General features: G+C 48.9%; 1 protein-coding gene and 1 long non-coding RNA gene across 7 annotated transcripts in view; one reads left to right on the plus strand and one right to left on the minus strand.

The window, feature by feature from the left end:
• The window catches only part of LOC105484801 (leucine rich repeat neuronal 2), a 79,166-nt gene that overhangs the window by 44,231 nt on the left and 14,162 nt on the right, over window positions 1–20,773 (minus strand). The window lies entirely within an intron of this gene.
• LOC105484800 (uncharacterized) lies at window positions 191–18,357 on the plus strand. 4 transcript variants are annotated; one of them, XR_011613031.1, is made up of 4 exons: window positions 191–332; window positions 2,839–2,896; window positions 3,368–3,454; window positions 18,220–18,357. It is a non-coding gene; the product is annotated as an uncharacterized lncRNA (long non-coding RNA). The 4 variants fall into 4 exon arrangements; XR_011613029.1 differs by lacking the exon at window positions 18,220–18,357 and adding an exon at window positions 5,070–5,207; XR_011613026.1 differs by lacking the exon at window positions 18,220–18,357 and adding an exon at window positions 4,584–4,721.

Here is a 20,773-nt window from a genome sequence, read left to right on the forward strand (position 1 = left end):
CAGTCATAGTTTACTGCATTTTATGGGGGAAATTATGTGGTAGTCTCTAATCCATGGATTCATGAAGGGCTATGATGTTTCCCTTGAGAATGTCAAGGGCCTACTGTACCTCTGTCACTATGGAAACTAGTTCCCTGGTAGCAATTACGCTTAGCAACATCCACAATAGTGCAATGCACATGGATTCTGGCTCTGGTAATGGACAGGGAGCAGTCCCCGGAGAGAGGGCCACACTTACCCTAATGACAGTTTCTAGGGTCTCCGTCCAGCCTGAGCACCCTGCATGGAGCCTGGCCTGAAGTGCTCCAGCTCAGAGGAGGAAGAGGGGGAAGGTAAGCCTGTTTGGCCCACTGCAATCTGGAATCATTCAAGTGCTCCTGGAATGGCTTTCCAAACCCAGCCTCCCAGGACATCTGTCTTATGGCCACCTAAAAGAGAGAGGTTTAAGGTGGTCAACAGTTCATAACCCACTTTCCGGGGGGGGGTGTGTGTGTGTGTGACGGATAGTTCAAAAGTCACTTGTGCTTGGCTTTGAAATGCATTGTAGGATTTTTTCCCCGGTGTATTTACTATGCAAATGAGTTACTATGTGTGAAGTGTTTAGAACAGCCTGGCTCATGGTAAGTGCCTTACAAGTGTTTGCTATTATTATTATTACTAAAACTGTATTTAGCTTGGATCCACATGAAAACAAATTTGTATTCCTGGACTCTGCAATTAACTAAACTCAACAAAAAATAGATGAGACAGAGACCCAGGGACTAAGAACTCCTGGGTCATTGACCCCTCTTTACATAATAGAGAATAAGCCATCATCCAAATATTTTGTTCATTGGTTTGTCCCATTCACTGGATTGGTGAACTCCCTGCCAGGCCCACTCCTTGACACTTTACCAAGAACCAAAGAGTTGATGCCTGTAAAGACATCTGTGAGCTGTCTCTTTCCAGAGGACCCTCAAGGCTGCTTCTCCCTGGTCCAGGGGGCAACAGCAGGCCAAGCTCCATGCCCTTGGCTTGTTCACAGGGCTCCTGCTCCTCTCCAGGTCTCCCGTTCACCCGCATTTCTCCATCCAGCTGGCCTTCCTCCTGTTTATAGATGTGTCTCCATCTCCCCTTGCCTTTTCTGTCGTCATCTCCATCATCTCACTTTCTTTCTTTTCCTCCTCAGGGCTGGGAGTTCCTTAAGGGCAGGTCTTGTTCATCTTGACAGTCTGAACACCTAGAATGGGGCCTAGTAAATAGCAGATGTCCAACATATTTTTTTCCTTTTTGGAATGATAAATCCTCTTTCTTTATTGCCTTGCTTCTGAGGTATCTGCCTTGTGTCCTTTACTTTCTGCCTCCTCCCCCACTTACTCTCTCTCTCTCTGTGTTCGTCTTAGAGCCTCTTGGGCTGCTCTTCTGCCTGGCTGTGCGTGTGAAGGAGGTGGTGTTTCCCATCCTTGGGAAAGCCCTGCTGACCTCAGTGGCAGGGAGAGGCCTAAACAGGTTGCACAGCTCAGCATGTCAGGAGTGATACCTCCTGATGAGAAACAGTCTTGTTCTGTGCAATTTCCATCTCATTTGTCTTTTCATTTGTAGCTTAAATTGGCCAATTTCATCTGGAATGTGCCTGGACTCTCTGACAAGCCATATACTACAAATGAGTGTCCTAGTAGCTGTCTACAGAGGGACTGGCAGGGGAGTGGGCCCAGGTCCTCCACAGCAGCATTGGTGACAGCTCCTGGGCCTCTGGAGACACTAATGCTTGGAGGATGGGGGCCAAATGTGATCTCCCCAAGGCCTGAGGAGGGGAGGATGGAGGAAACTGCCATAAGAGGGATTTAGGGCGAGGTCCTGAAAAATTCAGTTGATTGATTGATTGATTTTTTTCTCTCTATCAGAAGAGGGTAAGGTACATGGGATGGAAGAGGAGTTGTCTGCACGTTTAAGAGTGGGAAGCAGTGATACGATGTGGAGCAAAAAAGACAAATACTCCATTCCCATGAAATTAAAAAACAGGCTAAACCAGTCTACATTGCTAGAACGCTGAGTGTAAGACAGTCTTTTAGGCGGCTAGAAATGTTCTACATGTTGTTTTATATCTTGATTTGGGAGTGGTAATATGGGGATATTGTATACTCCATATTCAAACTCAAGTTGCCCACATGATTTGTTTACTTCACTATATGAGTTCTACCTCAATAAAAACGGGGGAAAAAGTCACACCAATGGTTTTCAAACTTTCCTGTACATAAGAATCCTGTGGGAGCTTATCTACAATGCAGATTTCTGGCCAGCCTGGAATCTATTTAGTTGGTCTGAAGTGCTGTCTGGGAATCTGCATCTGAGTGCCCCACACCCCCAAGGGTGATCTTGAGACAGGTGTTCCACAGACCAGAAAAGACCACGCAGGGGCTTGAACATCTGCCCAGTTAGATGGTCTAAGCACCATGCTGCTGGGAGCCATGAGGGGCAGCTGGGTGGCTGAGAGCTCCCGGATGCCGTTGGCAGGGAGGGTTAGAGGTTGGCCACACTGCAGCACAGAGAAAGTACGGTCAGGACAGCAGAAGCGGTAGCGGGAAATGAGAGGCTGCTCTCTGGGCTAAGAAGGATCAGGACAGGGAGTAGATCCTCTCATCAGGGATGAGAATCTCTCTGAGCAAAGAATGCTCTCCTGTACCCCTGCACCCTGGGTACCCTGCCACAGGATGGCTGGGCAAACCTCATGGAGTGGCTTTGGCTCAGGAAGGGTAGCTGCTGCGGAAAGCTGGTCCCCAGTGGAGGTGGAGTTTCACGGAATAGCCTGATCCCTCTGTAGGGTCTGGAGACTGGATGTGATCAGTTCTGTATCTTCAGCAGGCACCTTCTGTCCAAAAGGAAGAAGGAACCCAAGACTGAAGACCCACAGCTAAAGGTGAGACCTTGGGGAGGGTGTAGACAATGTGGCACTTCATAGACAAATGCCAGGATAGTCTGAGCACCTGAAAATGTGGACAAATGATGACTTGAGCTATCCTTGACTTGAGGGTCTGGGAGGGCTAAGATGTAGTGACGGGGAGCTACATACAGGGAGTGGGGAAAGGGGCGGGGGCATCTACCATATGCCAGACCCTTTACAAACACCATCCCATCTAATCCTCCGGTAATTATCTGGCGTAATTTACTTATGTCAACTTTACAGATGACAAAACTAAGACTAAGAGATGTTCACCAACTTGTCCAAGGCCACAACTCACAGTGGAATCTGAACTTGGCTCCACATGACTCAAGTCCCATGATCTTTTCATGTTCCCTGCTACCTCTCCCTCTCAACCTCCTACAGTGATGGGACATTTATGAACTTGCAAAATGCTTTCTCACACATTATCTTATTTGATTTTCACAGATATGTGTGAGGCAGGTATAAGTTCTGTTCTATGGATGAACAATTGGTCTTCAGGTAAAGCACAACTTGTCTAAGGTCAAATAGCTGGTAAGTATTTGGGAACTGGGACCTAAATACACATTTGATGAGTAACTTTGCCACAACATCTTATCCAAACACTTGAAAACATACTCCAGCCCTGTCACAAACCCAGGAGAATTTGAAGATGTCCCTCCCTGCTGACAGCCTGGTTTCACGGTCACTGGAAACTGATTTAACTAAACCCCTTTCTGTTCTCAGGATGGCTCAGGGGACTGAGCTGGAAAAAAAAAAAAAAAAAAAAAAAAAAGGCCTCAGAAGGGAAATGGAGGCCCAGAAAGCTTTGGTGAGCAGCTTGAGATTACACGGGACATGGACACCAGAATTCATGTTTCCTCAAATAGTTCATTTCCAGAGGCCTTTTAGGCTATTCTATCATCTGCCCTCTGTCTGCCTCAGGGGCTCTCCCCTCCCACATCCCCCATTTGGACCATCAACTGATGCCAATGGCACCAAGGAAGCATCAACTGATACTGGGCAGAAGGGCAGAGCAGTGGCCCCTGGGAGTCTTCATGGCTCCTCTGGCAGAAAGTACCTGGAGGCATCAGCTCACGGACCTGGAGCATATCAGCAAGGGTGCAGGTAGGAACAGGGATAAACCGTACCAGATCATCACCCTGGCACTACTCATGAGAAACTTTCCCAGCCATTCTACTTGGTTGACTTGGCCAGGAAGGAGTTAACACACAACATGTGAGGAGTACACTGAGTAGGGAGCTACGTTCTGGGGTGAACTGTGGGTATCTGGGTCCATTTAATGCACCAAGTCTTCAAATAGTGGCAGCCATCACAGGCTCTCCTGTCTGCTTGTGCCTGCACATGGGGATCTTTCACTTGGTGGCTTCTCCCTAGCAAACATTTTTAGCCCATCCTGGTTTCTCCTCACTGCCCTCTCTACCGTGGGAAATGCAACCACATTGTCCAAGTCAGACCTAATTAGACCAGCAAATCGGTGGCACTCAAGTCATCACAGCACACTCCAAGCACAAGAGGAAATGCTGTGTAGGTTATCCTGTGAGCTGCTTGTGTGTCTGTTTGTGTTTCCTTGGATTATCCATTCTCTGCTCTCTGCCTTCCATCACCTCACTAATGGAGAGGCAGGTTGCAGTCCCCCACAGGCCAGCATTCATCTTCCCAGTCTGACCCTCTCGGAGGCTATTACGCTGCTGTTGCAAGATCGACGAGGGGAGAAAAATGAAAACAGCGCACAGGGAGCAATGGAGGGCAAATGGGACTCTTTTAGAACTGGATCCATTGATACGTCAGGCCAAGGAGAAATGACCACAAGCTCTGAAAAATGGAGAGCTCCCTCAGACAGCAAAGCCAGCAGAGTGGGCTTCCCCGCTGGGCTGCCCACAGGAAGCGGCCAGGCTGGTGGGGGAAGTAGAGTGTTTCTCTGCAGAAGACTGGGCAGCCTAGGTCCTACAAAATGAGGTGAAGGTTACTGAGGTCATTGCTGCCCCTGCCTCAAATAAAAAATTAGAAATCCTCCCCACCCAGCTCTGTTCCTCTCCCCGCAAAGCATTGCGGAAGACAACACTGAAGCCGCCAGCCCTATTATGCATTCATGATTCCAGCTTCAACCAATCCTCTCTGCTGCAATCCCTTTATTCCTCCCCTGCAGCTGCCCCGGCACCTCTGCACAGTCCTTTTTCTGGATCTGCCCCTCACCGTGCTCCCATCTGCACCCCGTCCTCAGAACAGATTGCCTTGCCTGACCTCCTGAGGCCGATGGAGATGGAGATCGTGATGTAACCCCCTTTGCCCTCCATCACTGTGCCTCCCACACCTCTGCACAGCTCGTTCACTCTCTCTCCCTTCACTCTGACTTAAGGGAAGAGGAATTTTTAAAACCAACCTCATCCCTTCCCACCTCCTCAGGAAACTCACTCCTTTGCTTACCCTCTCTCCACCTTTAAAAATAACAATAAAAACGCCTCTTTCACCTGTGATTCCTTCTAAGCACAGACCCTTCTTGCATAAGCCCCTGTGAGTTAATTTTCAATCCCACAGCTCTTCTCAATCCAACAGCATTTCTGCAGCTTTCAGCCTCGGGGAGCTCCTGATGGGATCGTCTGCCATGCTACCAACTTCCTTCTTGGAACTCCCTCCCCATCTTCTGCGCCTGCCTTGTGCCCATTCTCCTTCTGGAGTCAGTTCTCTGCCATTCGGCAGGCCCATCCTCCACTCCCCATTACGGTCCCTCTTTACAGCCTCATCTGGTCTTTCATTACACTCTGCAGTAGCCTGATGGTCAGCTCTTAAATCCCATTCAGTTCCCTAAAGTGCCAAAGTTCCCCATGAGTCCCTAGAACAGTGTCCTAAATCAGACAAGTCACCCTCTCTACCCCAATATTGACCCCACTTCCTCACCAGTTCATCCTCCCCAACAGTCCATTTTGTCTTCCCAGGTGAGGTTCCATTCTCTTTAGGAAGATAATGCTTCAACTCTTCTTTTGAATTGCCCCTAACTTGGATCACAGATGGACACGAAAGAAAAAGACAAAATTTTTAAAAAGAACTGCCCCTAACAACAGAGTGATCATGCGTTCCCTGGGGGTCTGAAGGCACAGTCCCACATGGCCCGCTGAAAGGCCAAAACTACTTTAAAGTCTCATTTTTCATTTTTATTTTTTCAGAGACAGGTTCTCCTTCTGTCACCCAGGCTGGTCTTGAACTCCTGGCCTCTAAGTGATCCTCCCACCTCCGCCTTCCAAAGCACTGGGATTACAGGTGTGAACACCCCCATAGCTGGCCTCTAATTGCTTTGGGGGTGAGTCGACATCATTAGTAGTTCCTTGAGGGCAAGGCCCACAGTTTTACCCTTTTTATCTGTCCCTCCTACTTGTGGCCTTAATTGGCCAAAATCATGGGTTCCCCTTAAGGCCACAGGGCACTCTCTGTGAAAGGCCACCCTGGAGACTCCACTTATCTCCAATGTGTCCCTGGAGGCTGGGGTCGGCTCTCTTGTCACCTCACTCTTCAAAGGGACAGTGGGAGTTGCTCAAGCAAGCCCATCTCCTGGGCGCCGTGCCCAGGACAGAGACTAGTCCAACTTGTGGTTCCTTTCCAATCACTTAATCACATTTGGCTCTTCACACCTGAGGTTGAGGACTTCCAACAGCTCCACAAATCCTCTGCAATTAAACCTCCTGAGACCCCCGCTGAGTGAAAATAACTCACTGCTTCCACAAGCTAAAACACCCCAGTAGACTTTTTAGCTTAGCATGGACACTTTCGGAACCCAACCAATTGTTTCTGCAGACTGCATCGGCACAGCCTGACCCAGCACCTGCTGGGAGGGCGGTGGTATGGGAAGAAGCAGGAGTTGGAAGGGTTGCTTTGCATTTTGATAAAATGAGCAAACTGCAAATTAGATGCAAAATACTATGAAAAGATGGCATATATTAATTTGAAACCAAAAGCTCTGGGCATTTTAGGCAATAAAATGCCAGCCCTGTATGTGATCATATTTACTGCCCCAATTTTCCTTTCCTGATATTCTAAGTAAAACGGAAAGTGTACGCTATTGAGAGGGACATATTCCTCTCCTGTGAATGTCTAGGCATAGGAATAAGTTGGTCATGATGCTAGTTATGTAAATATAAATGCCATCTCATCCACATCCTCGCTGGCAAACATTTATTGAGCACCTACTATGTGTAAAACACCATGCTAGGTGTTAACCAAAGAGCATAAAGTACCCTCATTCAGTTGAGCTCATACAATAAACATCTATTAGGCGCTTATTGCTAAACATTTATTAAGTGCCACTTGCTAGTCATGTGATCCTGGGCCAGTTAGCTTTCTCATTTGCAAAACGAGGTAATGCCAATGTCCTTCAGTGGGTGGATGGTTACATAATTGTGGCATATCCCTATCATGGAATACTACAAAAAAGAACAAACTACTGATATAGGCAACTACTCGATGAACTTCAAGGAAATTATGCTGAATACAAAAAAAGCCACCGGGTACGGTGGCTCAAGCCTGTAATCCCAGCACTTTGGGAGGCTGAGGCAGATGGATCACTTTAGGTCAGGAGTTTGAGACCAGCCTGGCCAACATGATGAAACCCAGTCTCTACTAAAAATACAAAAAATTAGCCAGGCATGGTGGCCCACACCTGTAATCCCAGCTGCTCGGGAGGCTGAGGCAGGAGAATTGCTTGAACCTGGGAGGCAGAGGTTGCAGTGAGCCAAGATCGTGCCGCTGCACTCCAGCCTGGATGCCAGAGTGAAACTCTGTCTCCAAAAAAAAAAAGCCAACAACAAAAAATTACAGACTCAATGTTCCCATTTATATAACAACTGCGAAACAACATAATTATAGAGATGAAGAATAGCTGAGTGGCTGACAGAGTGCGAGATGCGGTAGCATGGCTCTACAGGGGCAGCACAAGGGAGTCCTGTGATGGTGCAGTTACGTAGCTTGATTGTGGTGGATTTACACAAAACCAGGCACAAAGGAGTGCATGTGTAACTGGTGAAATTCAGATAAACTCTATGGGTTATACCAATGTCAATTTCCTTTTTTTGACACTACACTGTAATTAGGCAAGATGTTGGTGCTGGGGGATGCTGGATGAAGGGTACTGTGGACTTCCCTGCACATTTCTTTGCATCTCCAGTTAATCTATACTTTTTTTAAAAAAAATTAAAAAACAATTTAAAAATGGGGTGTAAAACATAATCATATGGTTATTCTGAGGATTCAATGAGTTAATATAAAGCACTTAAATAGCATCTAGTACATAGTAAAGCTTCAATATATGTTGTGATTTTATTACTACTACATGCGGGACACTGGGAGTTGCCCATATAAATAGCTCACAGTCTCTGTTTTTGAGGAGTTGCTAATCCAGCAGAAGAGAAAGACCCAGCAAAGAGAGACTTTTAATAGAATGTGCTGAATGTGCTCTGTTCATGGGAGGAGTTCTCAGGGCTTTAGGGAGGGTTTCCTGGAAAAGATGCCACTAGAGCTGAGTAGTGAAGTCTGGTAAGAGTCAGCCAGGAGAGGAGACTATCAAGGGCACCCAGGCAGAAGGAACAGTCCGAGAAAAGCTCAGAGGTGTGAAGCTGCGTGAGATGGCTGAGCAACTGGGGACCACTGGTTTAACTTGGGCATCTGGGAGGCAGTGAGGGGTGGAAGAAGAGGCTGGCAAAGTAGGCAGAAGCCATGCCAGGGAGGGTGTGCATGTCTCAAGAGCTCGCATGTTATCCTCCGGGAGTGTGTGGTGAGGAGCCACTGTCTTCTCTCAGCTTTGATCATCCTCGTTCCTTACTCTGTGGACTCTCTGGGCACTCCTGTTCCAGAGTACTCCATTCCTGGCATGGAATGAATCCCCATAGACCTGTGAAGATCTGAGAAAAGCAAGCGGCCAGTGCTGGCCCCACCAAGCCAACTTGGTCTGCTCCAAACCAAACTGCACATGACATTCTAGACCCACCTTTTTCCCAGTCCCTGTGGGTGGTGGTGGTTGTTTATGGTGCCACTCCTCCTTCCACTACTGTGGATAATTTGAACTTGCAGCAATCTCTTTTCTATAAAGCACCGATATGCAGCAGTAGAGACAGCATGGAAGGGCTGGGTGCAGTGACTCATGCCTGTAATCCCAGCACTTTGGGAGACTGAGGCGGGCAGATCATTTGAGGTCAGGAGTTCGAGACCAGCCTGGCCAACATGGTGAAACCCGATCTCTACTAAAAATACAAATATTAGCCGGGTGTGGTGGTGCGTGCCTGTGAACCCAGCTAATTGGGAGGCTGAGCTAGGAGAATCGCTTGAACCCGGGAGGCGGAGGTTGCAGTGAGCCAAGATCACGCCATTGCACTCCAGCCTGGGTGACAGAGTGAGATTCTGTCTCAAAAAAGGGCAAGGAAGTGGGGCCTGAGTATCAGGCTCAAGTCTAGCTCTTCACTGATCAGCTGTGTGACTGTGGGCAACCACCACTCCTCTCTGGGCTGCAGTTTGCTTCACTGTGAAACAGGTGATCATAATACACACCCCAGCTTCCTCATGGGTGTAGCTCTAAGGAAAAAGAAAAAATCAAACACCATAATATATGTGAAAGAGTTTTGTAGGTTGTAAATAGTTTTTCTTCGTGTTTTTGAGACAGGGTCTCACTCTGTTGCACAGGCTGGAGTGCAGTGGTGCTACCCTAGCTCACTGCAGCCTTGACCTCCAGGGCTTAAGCGCACCTCCTGCCTCAGTCTCCCAAGTAGCTGGAACTACAGGCGCTGGCCACCACACCTGGCTACTTTTTAAATCTTTCGTAGAGATGGGGGGGTCTCACTATGTTGCCCAGGCTGGTCTTGAACTCCTGGCCTCAAGTGATCCTCCCACCTCAGCCTCCTCAGAGTTCTGGGATTACAGGCATGAGCCACTGCACCTGACTGTAAATAGCTTTTCACATGTGAAAGATTAATGCTATTTCTGAAAAATCTATTCGTGAGGAGGAGCCTACATTGGAAACTCAAAGTGAATGACTTTTGAATCTTTGGTTGAGGAAGGACAGGGAAGGGAAGGGAGCAGGAGCATGGTCTTCTGGTCTACCAATGCCACACACAAGGAATAGCTTTCCTTTTGGACTTTTTCATGGATTCTTTTTGTATTTAAAGACTTCTCATGGATGAATTCACTCTCCCAAGATTTTCTGGAAAAGCCAAATCTGTGCCAGGTACCAATGATAACAATAATACAATGGATAGGGTCTCTACCCTCATAGGGTCACAGCCTAGTGGCAGAGATGGACATTTCTCTAATAAGCACCTAACTGTATAATTAGATGTAATTATGTGTGTTATGAAGAAAGCATACAGGACATTGTTTAACTGGGGCCTGGTAAAATTCTGAAGGTATAGGGATGCTTTTTTAAGGAAGGGCTACTTGAGCTGAGATCTGCAGGATAACTAGTATTTAGGGAGCAGAAGTAAGGGATGGGAAGAGTGATTAAGGGCCAGGAAACAGCACATGTGAAGGCCATGAGGCCAAAAGGAGCTCAGCAGTCAAAGAGCTGAAAAAGGCCACGGTGCAGAGTGCAGAGCGTGAGGGAGGGGAGTGGGGATGCTGCAGTGCAGGCACGGGTCAGATACCACAAGAGACCATCCCACTGGTCATCCTAAAGAGCACGGGAATCACTTAAGAGTTTTGAGAGTACAACAGAATGTGACTAGGTCAGATTTGTGTCCTTAAAAGGTCATTCCAGCAGCAATTCAGAGACCCAATTACTAAAGCCAGGGAACATTTTTTCGTACTCAGAAGCATTTCCACTCTATTTTTTTTTTTTTGACACTTTCTTTTCTCTTGGCTTCTCTGACAATTGGAGATTCAAGAGTGGATACAACCATACCAATGAGAAGATGATTCCACAGCCTGGAGAAGAGGCAAAGTCAGTCTGAACTAGTGTGGAGGCTGTGGAGATGGGGAGGAGTGGAGTGGATGGACCCAGGTGCTTTTTAGGAGGTAGACAGGGCCTGGTGATGGGCCGGATGTAAGCGGTGGAGAAAATGGAAGAGATGACAGTGACTCCCAGTTGATGGCGTGCAGAACTGAGGTTTGAGGTTATGCCATTCACAAAACAGGCAGCACTGGAGGAGGATCAGGCAGCGGGTGAGAAGGCAGTGGGAGATGTAGCAGGAGAATCACGACTCTGGCTTTCAGTATTTTAAGTCTGAGGTTTCTTGAGACATCCAACTTAGTCAACTAGGCAGGTGAATATAAGGATAAGGGGCTCAGAAGAAAAGACACCGACTAGGAAGCTGGGTGTCATCTGCATGTGGATGACAACGGAAGCCATTCATGTGGCTGAGATGGCCCAGGGACAGAGTATCCAATCAGAAGAGAACACCTTGAGCCAGACCATAAGGAACACCAACATTTAAAGATCAAGACAGGAAGGATGAGTCAGCAAAGACGACTCAGGAGTACCAGAGAAGCCAAGAATGTGGGGTCAGAGAAGCCAAGGGAAAAGAAAGTGTCAAAAAAAATAGAGTGGAAAATGCTTCTGAGAAGTAAAAAATGTTCCCTTGCTTTAGCAATCTGGAGAGCTGCTTCAGCAGAGTGATGGGGGAGGAAGTCAGACTGAAGCAGGGCTGGGGAAGGAGTGGGTGGTGCAGAGATGGAGAATGCTGCTGCAGCCAACCCTTTCAGACATTTGGCTTGTACAGAGAAGAGAGACAGTGTGGTGGCAGCAAGTGGAGTCGGGCTTCAGGAAGGTTTTTGTTGTTGTTTTGCTTGTTGAAGGCATGAGAAACTTGAGCATGGTGAGAAGGCTGTTTCTGAGAAGGCAGAGGAGAGGATCTAGAACATGGGTGGTGGAAGAACTGGCCTGTGATGGCCATGCTGCGGCCTCTGCAGACACAGGAGGGAAGGAGGAGAGGACTGGCCCAGAGGCAGGTAGTTTGTGGGTTTGGTGGGGACAAGTTGGGGAGTTTTGCCTGGTGACTTCTCTCTCTCTGTGAAGTGGGAGGTGAGGTCCTCAGCTAAGCATGAGGGTGGAGGCGGAGGTTCGGGAAGGAAGGTGTGAAATAGTCATTGTGGAGAGTGAGGGGAGAGAGAACCAGAGGAACGTGGTAGGAACACCAGGCACTTTTGAAGAGCAAGTTGGGTTGGTGATGGTGAGTTTGTAGAAGTAACAATCTGTTTCGTGTGTGTGTGTGTGTGTGTGTGTGTGTGTGTGTATGTGTGTGTCCCAGCAGGTCCACATTCCTGAATGCAGGTAGAAAGAAGCAGATAGAGCAATTAATCCAGAACTGGGACTTGGTCAAACTGGGACAATAAAAAGACAGAGGCTCAAGAGAGTTCAGGATATTGGCAGGAGGATTCTTAAAAATAATGGACCATGGACTCTACCTGGACTCAGAGAAGGGAAGGCAGTGGAAGGTAATGGATGGTAAAAAGAAAAAAAGCAGAGGTGCCAATGGAGCAAAGGTCCCAAGGAGGTTAAAGAGTGGGGGTGTCATACAACCCTCCCACTGCTAAATTTGACTGACTAAAAAAAAAAGTGGTGATGTGAGAGTCCTTGGACAAGCAAGCTGGGAGACCAAAAGGTGTAGAAGATGGTGACCAGAAAGCTGGGTACTCTGCTAGGTAATTTTCAGGGGATGGCAAAATACAGAGTATGAACTTGCAAGTGAGTGGCTGAGATAGGTGAGCCCCTAAGGGTCTGGGTTAGAAGAAGCTGTCTGCGTCGTCACTAATCTCACCCAGGATGATGGAGAGACACAGACTTGGGAAGGGAGAAGGTCTATGGGCACATGCCAGAGGCTTTCCTGAATGAAGAGGGTGGCTAGTGAGAATAAAGGTGGATGGGGAGGATGTTGCCTTATTTTGCGAGGTTTGGAGAATAATGGTGTCTCAGAGACATTACATTCTCTTGCACATGAAGTAGGCCCTCCAGGGTGAAAGATCAGGAAAAACAGTGGAAGAAGGAGTCTTGAGGTAGTAGATATAGCACAAAGCCAGAAGTTAGGAGCTTTCTGTCTAGTCCCAAGGGCACTAATATGCTCTGTGATCTCAAGTCCTTCCCCCTCCCCAATGCTTAAGTTTCTCATAGATAAAAATACACTGGGAGAACCGGCTAAGGTAGAGCTTTCCAAGTGGTGTTAGGGAGCAACAAATGGGTACAGGTGTGCTGAGATCACGACCCCTTAGCCCTTGGGTCAGTTGCTCCCTGAGCCATTATCACTGTGTTTGTGTGCTACAACGTGAATGAGGACGGCGAGAAAGCAGTGGGACAGACGCTCTCCAAGGCCCCAGCTATCTCTGACGTTCTGTTTGCACATCTCTGTCGCGCCGTCTTGGAGGAGGCTGCAGGGAGGCTGATAGAAGAACAGACAGACTCCTGCTGCAGGCAGAAGTCCATCTGCTGGCAGAGATAGAAGCCAAGTTTCCTAGCTCCCCCTTGCTCTCCTTCCCTCCCTCCCAGCACTAGTTGAGGGAGCTGTGATCTGCTCAGATGCCCAGGTGAGAGCAGGTGCACCTTGCTCCCCTTCCAGCTGATAGTTGGGTGGTCACCGGCCCCCTCAAGCCTCAGCAGCAGCTTGTGAAAGTGAAGGAGTGACCACCCACTGGTTCCATCAATCATCCACTTCATCCAGCTCTAAAAACAGACTCACCATTTCTGAGAAACTGGGCAGTGTATCTCACTGCACACCACCCAGACAGGCCCTTCACAATGCAGATCTTTCTCTTAGGGCCAGCCACTTCTCAGAAGTCCATGTAAGATCCACCTACATGGTTGACCGAGGGCCACCCCCTCTCTGCTACTAGCCTTCCTAGGGGCCCTCCCTCTCCCTCTGTCAAATGATATATGCTTAGAGAATGCACCAGCAACTTAAATTCACCCTAATCATAAAACACCGGGAAACACCCACTTGGCCCTGTACTTTGCACACAGATGTTCAATAAACATTTACTGAATTAAATGAAGACTATTCTCAAATATTTGAAAAATACCCTACCAAGTCTATCAGAATTATTTAAATTATCCATCACATTATTCCTGTTTATTTGGGTAGATAATTAAAAGATGACTTTTAAAATTCTTTAATATTTATTGGTACCTGCTGTGTGCCAAGCATTTTACAAGCATGAGCCAGTTTCCTTTTCACAACACTGTGAACTGGGTGTGTTAAACCCATTTTATAGATAAGTGAAATGAGGCTCAAAGAGAGACTGAGACATGTCCAAAGTCATAGAGCTGGGAAGCAGAAGTCATAGGATTCTAACCCAGATGGATCCAGCTTTCAAGAGGGTGCTCTTTTCAGCACATCAGGCTGCCTCCCACAAATGCACAACAGATCGCAGCATCAAGAGTGACCTAAAGAGACAGAGGCAGCAAAGTAGTATGCAGGAAGACTGCAGCCACACAGCAAATCTGAGGCTTCCCACTGCCTTGCCCTGGGGAAATCGTTTTGAGGTTGGCTAAGCTTTGCCAAAGAAAAGTGGAGAGGGGACTGGCCCCTGCTCCTCTAGGCCCCTGTGATTGCTAGACTGGTTCTCCCCTCCCTGCTTTCCCCCACTACCCATGTGATCTGGCATTTCATTTAGGGCTGCCCTGCTTGGTTGTCTGAGTGTGTGAGAGGCCTAGAAGCAGCAAGGATCTGTCCTTGGATACTCTACTCCCACCTCTCTCCCCATAGGACCAAGAGACTCCTGGGCCCAGGTACCCCTTTGTTCTCAGGGCCCAGGAGACAGATAGGAGAGTGGTGGAAAACATGAGTGGTCTGACCTGCCATGTTTGAACGTGGCTGTCACCCCCCATGCCTGCCAGAATCTGCCTGACAGGTGAGCAGCTGTGCACTACATCTGTCTGTCCATCTGTCTCCCTCTCAGGGGCCTGCAGAGAGCCAATACTCCTCAGGGAGGGGAGGCCCTGGACCTGAAGCAGCTCCCTTACTTTGGATGTTACTCAGCAGGGACTAGGAAGGGTGGGGCAGGATAAGTGTGCCTCTGTCCCCATCCAAAACCCGACCCCTGCCCCGCCAACTGCCAGGTCCCCCTCACTGCCTCCCCTCCCCTCCCCTCCTCACTACTCTCCTAGCTCTTCCTGCCAAGCTCTGCAAATTACCACACATGCCAATAAGTCATTAGAAACCAGAACGGCAAATGTGGGGTTGCCATGGAGACCAACACCAGGGAGCTGGCAGCCCTGGGGGCCGGCCGGTGGCTCAGGTGTGCTTCAGGGAGAGCTGGGAAGGTCAAAATGCCTGACAGAGGGTATATGCACTACTAGGGCGCTGATTTTAGGCAACGCTCTGCCTCTGCCTGCTTTTCCTCTCCCTTCCCTCCCACGGCCCTGGGTCCTGCCCACCTGCAGCTTGTTATGGGTGATAAATGCTGCATAGGCTTCACGAGGGCAGGTGCAGCCGGGGCCAGTGGGCTGGGTCCTCTCCCTTCCCAGAGCTGTGTCTCTACCCAGAGCAGGTGGCTGTGAGAAAGCCCACCTGGGGACCAGTTCCAGGACAAATAATACAGACAGATCTGAGCAACTTGGGCTGGCTGCGGATGTTTGGAGAAAGCTGAGGGCAGGGAGGGGCTGAGGTCAGGACTGGAACTCAGAGCTGCTCATCTTCCTGCACCGGTGCTCACGTCGCCTCTGCCCAGTTCTTAGCACAGTGCTTGGGCCTTTATATGCACACGTTTGTTGAACATGTAAAAATATACACATACAATTATTGTAACGGATGAGTTCATGAGAGAATTCACGTAAGCATCTGGGATTTCTGACAAAACAGGAGTGGACCGTGGGTTGCAGTCCCAGCTCATCCACTAACTCAGCGTGACCGCACACAAAACCACTCCTTCCTGGGCCTCGATTTCATTGTCTGGAGAATAAGCAGGTTGCATTTCAGACACAGTGTATTTCAAACCAGGTTCCTTGGAGCCACCAAGTTATGAAGCAATCCCTCCAGGGTGGCTGGGAGGTCAGAAGGAGGCCAACTGGGTTCTGATCCACCACTTGGCTTTTGCCTTGTATTTAGTTTCCTGATGCTGCTGTGAGCAAAGGACCGCAAACTTAGTGGCTAAAAACAACACAGACATATTCTCTTATAGTTCTGGAGGCCAGAAGTCCAAAATGGGTCACCCTGGCTTCAAGCTAGGTGTCGGTAGGGTTGTGTTTCTTTCTGGAGGCTGGAGGGGAGACTCTGTTTCCTGGACTATCCCAGCTTCTTAGACAGGGATCTAGAGGCTGCCCACAGGCCCTGGCCCATGGCCCCTTCCATCTTCAACACCAGCACTGGCAGGTCCAGCCTTTCACACATGGCATTACCCGGATGCTGACTTCTGCCTCCCTCTTCCACTTTTAAAGGACCCATGTGATTACACTGGACCCACCCAGATAATCCAGGATAATTTATTCTTAAGTCAGATATCAGCAATCTTCTTTCTCCCTCGTCATGGAACATAACATATTCACAGGTTCTAGGGATTAGTACATGGACATCTTAGGGGGCCCATTATTCTGCCTACCATACATTGAAAAATGGATTAACTTCTATAAATGTTTGAAAGCCACAGAACCAGAGGGCTTCCTGTTGCCATCAGTTCTGAAGCACTATGACCTAGGCTCTTCTCCTTTTCTCCATGGGGGATACGCAGAGGAGCTCTGGGTCTGCCCATCAGAGGTGAATGTTGGCAGCCTTAGGCTGTTTTGTGGGCTGTGCAGAGAGATGGGTCTCTGGGGAGTAAAGAATGAGGACTGTTTTAGGGGATTGGCCCTGTCTCAGCTTCTTCACCTCCATTCCCTATATACCCCAAAATTCAGATGACCCTGCAGTTGTCTGCTCATTTTTATTTCCATGCGAGGTTACATGGAGCAATGTGTGTGTGTGTGTGTGTGTGTGTGTGTGTACCCACCCATGCACACTTTACCTGTTGCAAAAAGCATGCCAATCTAACAGTCATAAAGGTGAGATAACATCTTGTCTTTCCACACTTTGACCTTCAACACTGTCCTCTTCCAAGATTCATGAATGGTCCCAGATTGTTTAGAACAAATTCTAGAAACAGTAGCTAAGCTCAGAAAGCATAGGGTCTTAGACCTTTCTGAGCTTAGGTACTGTTGCTAGCAACTTTCAGGCCCATAATGCTCAACTCTCGCCTCTGCAGGTGAGACAGGCTCTTTCTTGCCTGTGGGGGAGATGGTGGCCTCTCATTCTTCCATACAGCATAACCTCTGTTCTCATCTCCACAAGACACCCTCTGCCAACTGCTTGGGACCCAGTAGAAATCAATAACTCTTATGGGCAAGGCGCCTCGGGCAGTAATCACGGCCCTGCAGTTTTATGATTGTATGCAAATTACTCACCTCTCTTGGACTTATTTTCTTCCCTCAGTATAAACTGGCAGCTCATTCCCATTCCCACTTCTACCATATGTCCCAGGGGATCCCGGAAAAGAAATGTGATGAGGTAGGGGACGCTGTTCTCTAGAGGAGTAGCCCTGGGGAAATTGAGAAAAGGAACTAACATTTATTGAGCTTCTACTTTGTAGCAGGTACTTTACACAGATTTGCTCACTTAATGTGGTAGTTGAGAATCAGGGCTCCGGAGTCAGAAAGATTTGGGGGCTGAATTCTGGCTCTGCCACTTGCTGGCTGTGCATGGCCTCCAGGCTTTAGTGTCCTCAACTGCAAAATGGGGGAAAATAATACCTACTTCACAGCGTTATGTGGATGAAATGAGATAAATGCAGTGAAGCTTCAGGTACTTCATAAGCACTCAATAATGTTAGCTCTTATTATTATTAACAACCCTAGGAAGTGGATGTTATTAACTCAGATTTATAGATGAGGAAACTGAGGCTCAGAGCAGTTAAGATGCCCAAGGGAAGGTGGCTAGGGACCGTGAATCCTGACCCAACGCCAACTGATTCCACTTCCTCTGGATTGTGAGCCATAAGGACAAAAGCCTCAGGCTCAGCTTCTGTGTCTTCCAGGGGGTTGTGCTGGGGTACCACGGATGTGCCCCCCTTTCTCAGGCTCCGAGGACCTAGAGGAGGGGAGAAGTCTGTCTAGTAGTGGACTGCTTTGCCTATGGGTCTCTTGGCTCCTGCATTTAGACTGGGGGCTGGAGGCAGGGAGGAGAGCATCTCCCCCCACCGTGTCTTGGGTGGGTGAGGGCACTACCAATGGATCCTAGTCTGCTCCACTCTGGTGATCTCTCTCTATACTTCAGAGGTGAGCTCACACCCCCAGGATCCAGGGAGAGGACACACTCACCCCTCATGGGGGAGGAAGTTTGCTCATCTTGGTGCAATTTTATTTCCAGTTCACGATATCTGGAACGACCAGGAATGTTACAGGAGTAACCTACCCAACAGGGGCCCATCCAGGCAGTGAGAGGAAGGGAGAAGAGAAGCTGCTGGAGCCTGGGTAGATACATGGAGCCTAAGGGAATTCCAGAGAACATGGCTCCAGACACCAGTGAACTAAGAGGCCGAGATTTCCAGCATGCAGACCTGGGACAATGGCCGGAGCTGGAAATGGGACTCCCTGAAGCCAGAGGACTTCCAAGATCAGAGATCATCTGGTCTTGGGCAGGAGAGGGCAAGGACACTAGATAATGGATTTCCTTCTGGAAAGGGTGGCTTTCCATGTCTCTGGAGAGAGTACAGGGGGCATCGGAAACCCAGGTGGGAAGCAGGGACTGCCCAGAGACAGAAGACCCTGCCCTTGCAAGCTGCCACGTGGGCTGCCTTACTCCCACTCAGTGCCCTCCCCTCCAGCGGCGCCACCCTTCTCTCCTCTCACCCTGCCAGCTCCAAGTTCTCTGTGCAAGAATCCTTCCCACTGCAGAGTCGAACCTACTCCATTTTCCAAGCCTAAATCAGCCGCGCCCCCCTGAGGAAGCGTTCCCTATATAACTCCCACACAGAGCTCACAGTTCCGATAACATTTATAGTCTAAATCACACAGTTTAGCACTCGGTTTTAAATACTGTCTGGTATTATTCCCTCATTATTTCATGTGAGTATAAGTTCTGCCTCCCCAGCTGATCAGTAGGTTTCCTTACCAGTAAAGACTGTGTCCTGTGCTTTTTTATTTCCTTCCCAACCTCACACCCCACACTGCCTAGGACAGTGCTCAGAGAATCCTTGGTGGGGATGTACTGATTGGCTGAAACAGCTCCAATGGCTGCAGAGGGCAACCAGGCAGCACTTACTGACTAGCTGCTGAGGGAAATGCTGGAATGGATGGCTGATGATCAGGGGTGTTAAAAAGTCAAATCATGCCGCTCCAGGCCCCAAACCTGCAAGAGCCCATCTTACTCCAAGGAAAAAATCCCCCTCCTCACCAGCTCCAGAACTCTCCCAGAGCTAGCCTCCTTCTGACCCTCTGACTTTATCTCCTGCAACTCTGCGCTCACCACATTCCAGCCACGCCATCCTCCACGCCGCCTCCCACTCTCCAGGCATGGCCCTGCCTCCCTGCCCTTGCACCTGCTGTCCCCTCTGCCCAGCTTGCCCCAACTGCAGTGCCCCCTCTCATCTCTCCTCAGATGTCACCTTCTCAGTGAGGTCTCTGCAGCCACCCTGCACAAGATAACAAACTCCCCCTCTCCCAACTGACCCCCCCATTTCCCTTCCCTGTTTTTTCTCTTTAGCATTTACCAGACTCCAATATGCCATTTCCTTTATAAGTTTATTTTACTGCATCCCCAGACAATAAACTAAAAGCTCCTGAAGGGCAGAGGTCTGTCTGGTTGTTCACTGCTGTCTGCCCTAAGTGCCTGGCTACATGCTTCACAAATACTTGCTGAACGAAGACTCCAGCCCCACCCCATGTCTGAGATGGCTGAGGCATGGTGGCACTCAGAGATGGGCAGTGGACAGGATGATTCTGCAGGTCCCCTCGCAATGTAGATTCCACCTTTCAACCCCTGGGCCCAATTGGCACTTTCTCAAGCTTGAGGCCTGAAGCTGTCTGAGCCCCAGCAGAAGGCAGGGGAAGAGGAGTGGTGACAGCCAGGCAGGGTGAAGTGTCAAATTCTCTCTTTCCTCTTTCCTCCTACACAGCTTTTAAATGTCTTGCTTCCCACCAGCTGCCCCTCTGTGGTCATTCCCCCTTCTGGGCATCACCACCTTTGCCCTCCCAGGCCAAAGACAGACACCTTCACCAACCACATTTGAATGCTTATTCTGAGAACATTTTAGAGAGCAAAGTAACCTTTGCCGCCTTTCTTTTCTCTTCCTCCTTTTTCCTTCCCCCTGAAAAGATGAGATAGGACAGACCCATTCTTCCTGGGGAACCCAGGCTTGTTGCCTAATAATCACTGCCCTGCCCCCTTCTTCCGTATGTTTTTCCCTGAAGAACCTGCCTTGTGAGATGTTTGTAAATAGAAACAATTGTACCTGTTTTTCCTGAAACACACGAATCTACCTTGTTAGAGATATCCCACCGACAGCACAAATCACAAGCCTTCCCCATCTCTCTCCACCTTATCTGGGGTCTGGGCCCCATTCTCACGCCTCCCAGCGAGCCACCCTTGCATCGGTTCCCACCATGTGTCCATGGGCACTGACTCTTAAGGTCCAGCTTCTCTGAGGCTAGTGGCTCCATGTGGCCCCGAGGCACTTAGCTGAGACAGAAGGAAACAATGTTGGATCTTAAATATCACACCCTGCAGGAGCAGCAGGAAAAAAAAGGTCACAGAGACCCTCTCTGAAGATCCCAAAAAGGAGAAAGGCAGCCACTGGCTGGGACAGGGCTGGCTTAGGGAACTTCTTCCTGGAGGGAGGGAAGGAGGAGAATGGGCTAGATGACCCAGAGCACCCTCCAGGCCCAAGGAACACCAGATTCCGGGGTGGTGAAGAAGCAGGAGG

The sequence above is a fragment of the Macaca nemestrina genome, chromosome 1, assembly GCF_043159975.1.
Source record: "Macaca nemestrina isolate mMacNem1 chromosome 1, mMacNem.hap1, whole genome shotgun sequence".
Lineage (NCBI taxonomy): Eukaryota > Metazoa > Chordata > Mammalia > Primates > Cercopithecidae > Macaca > Macaca nemestrina.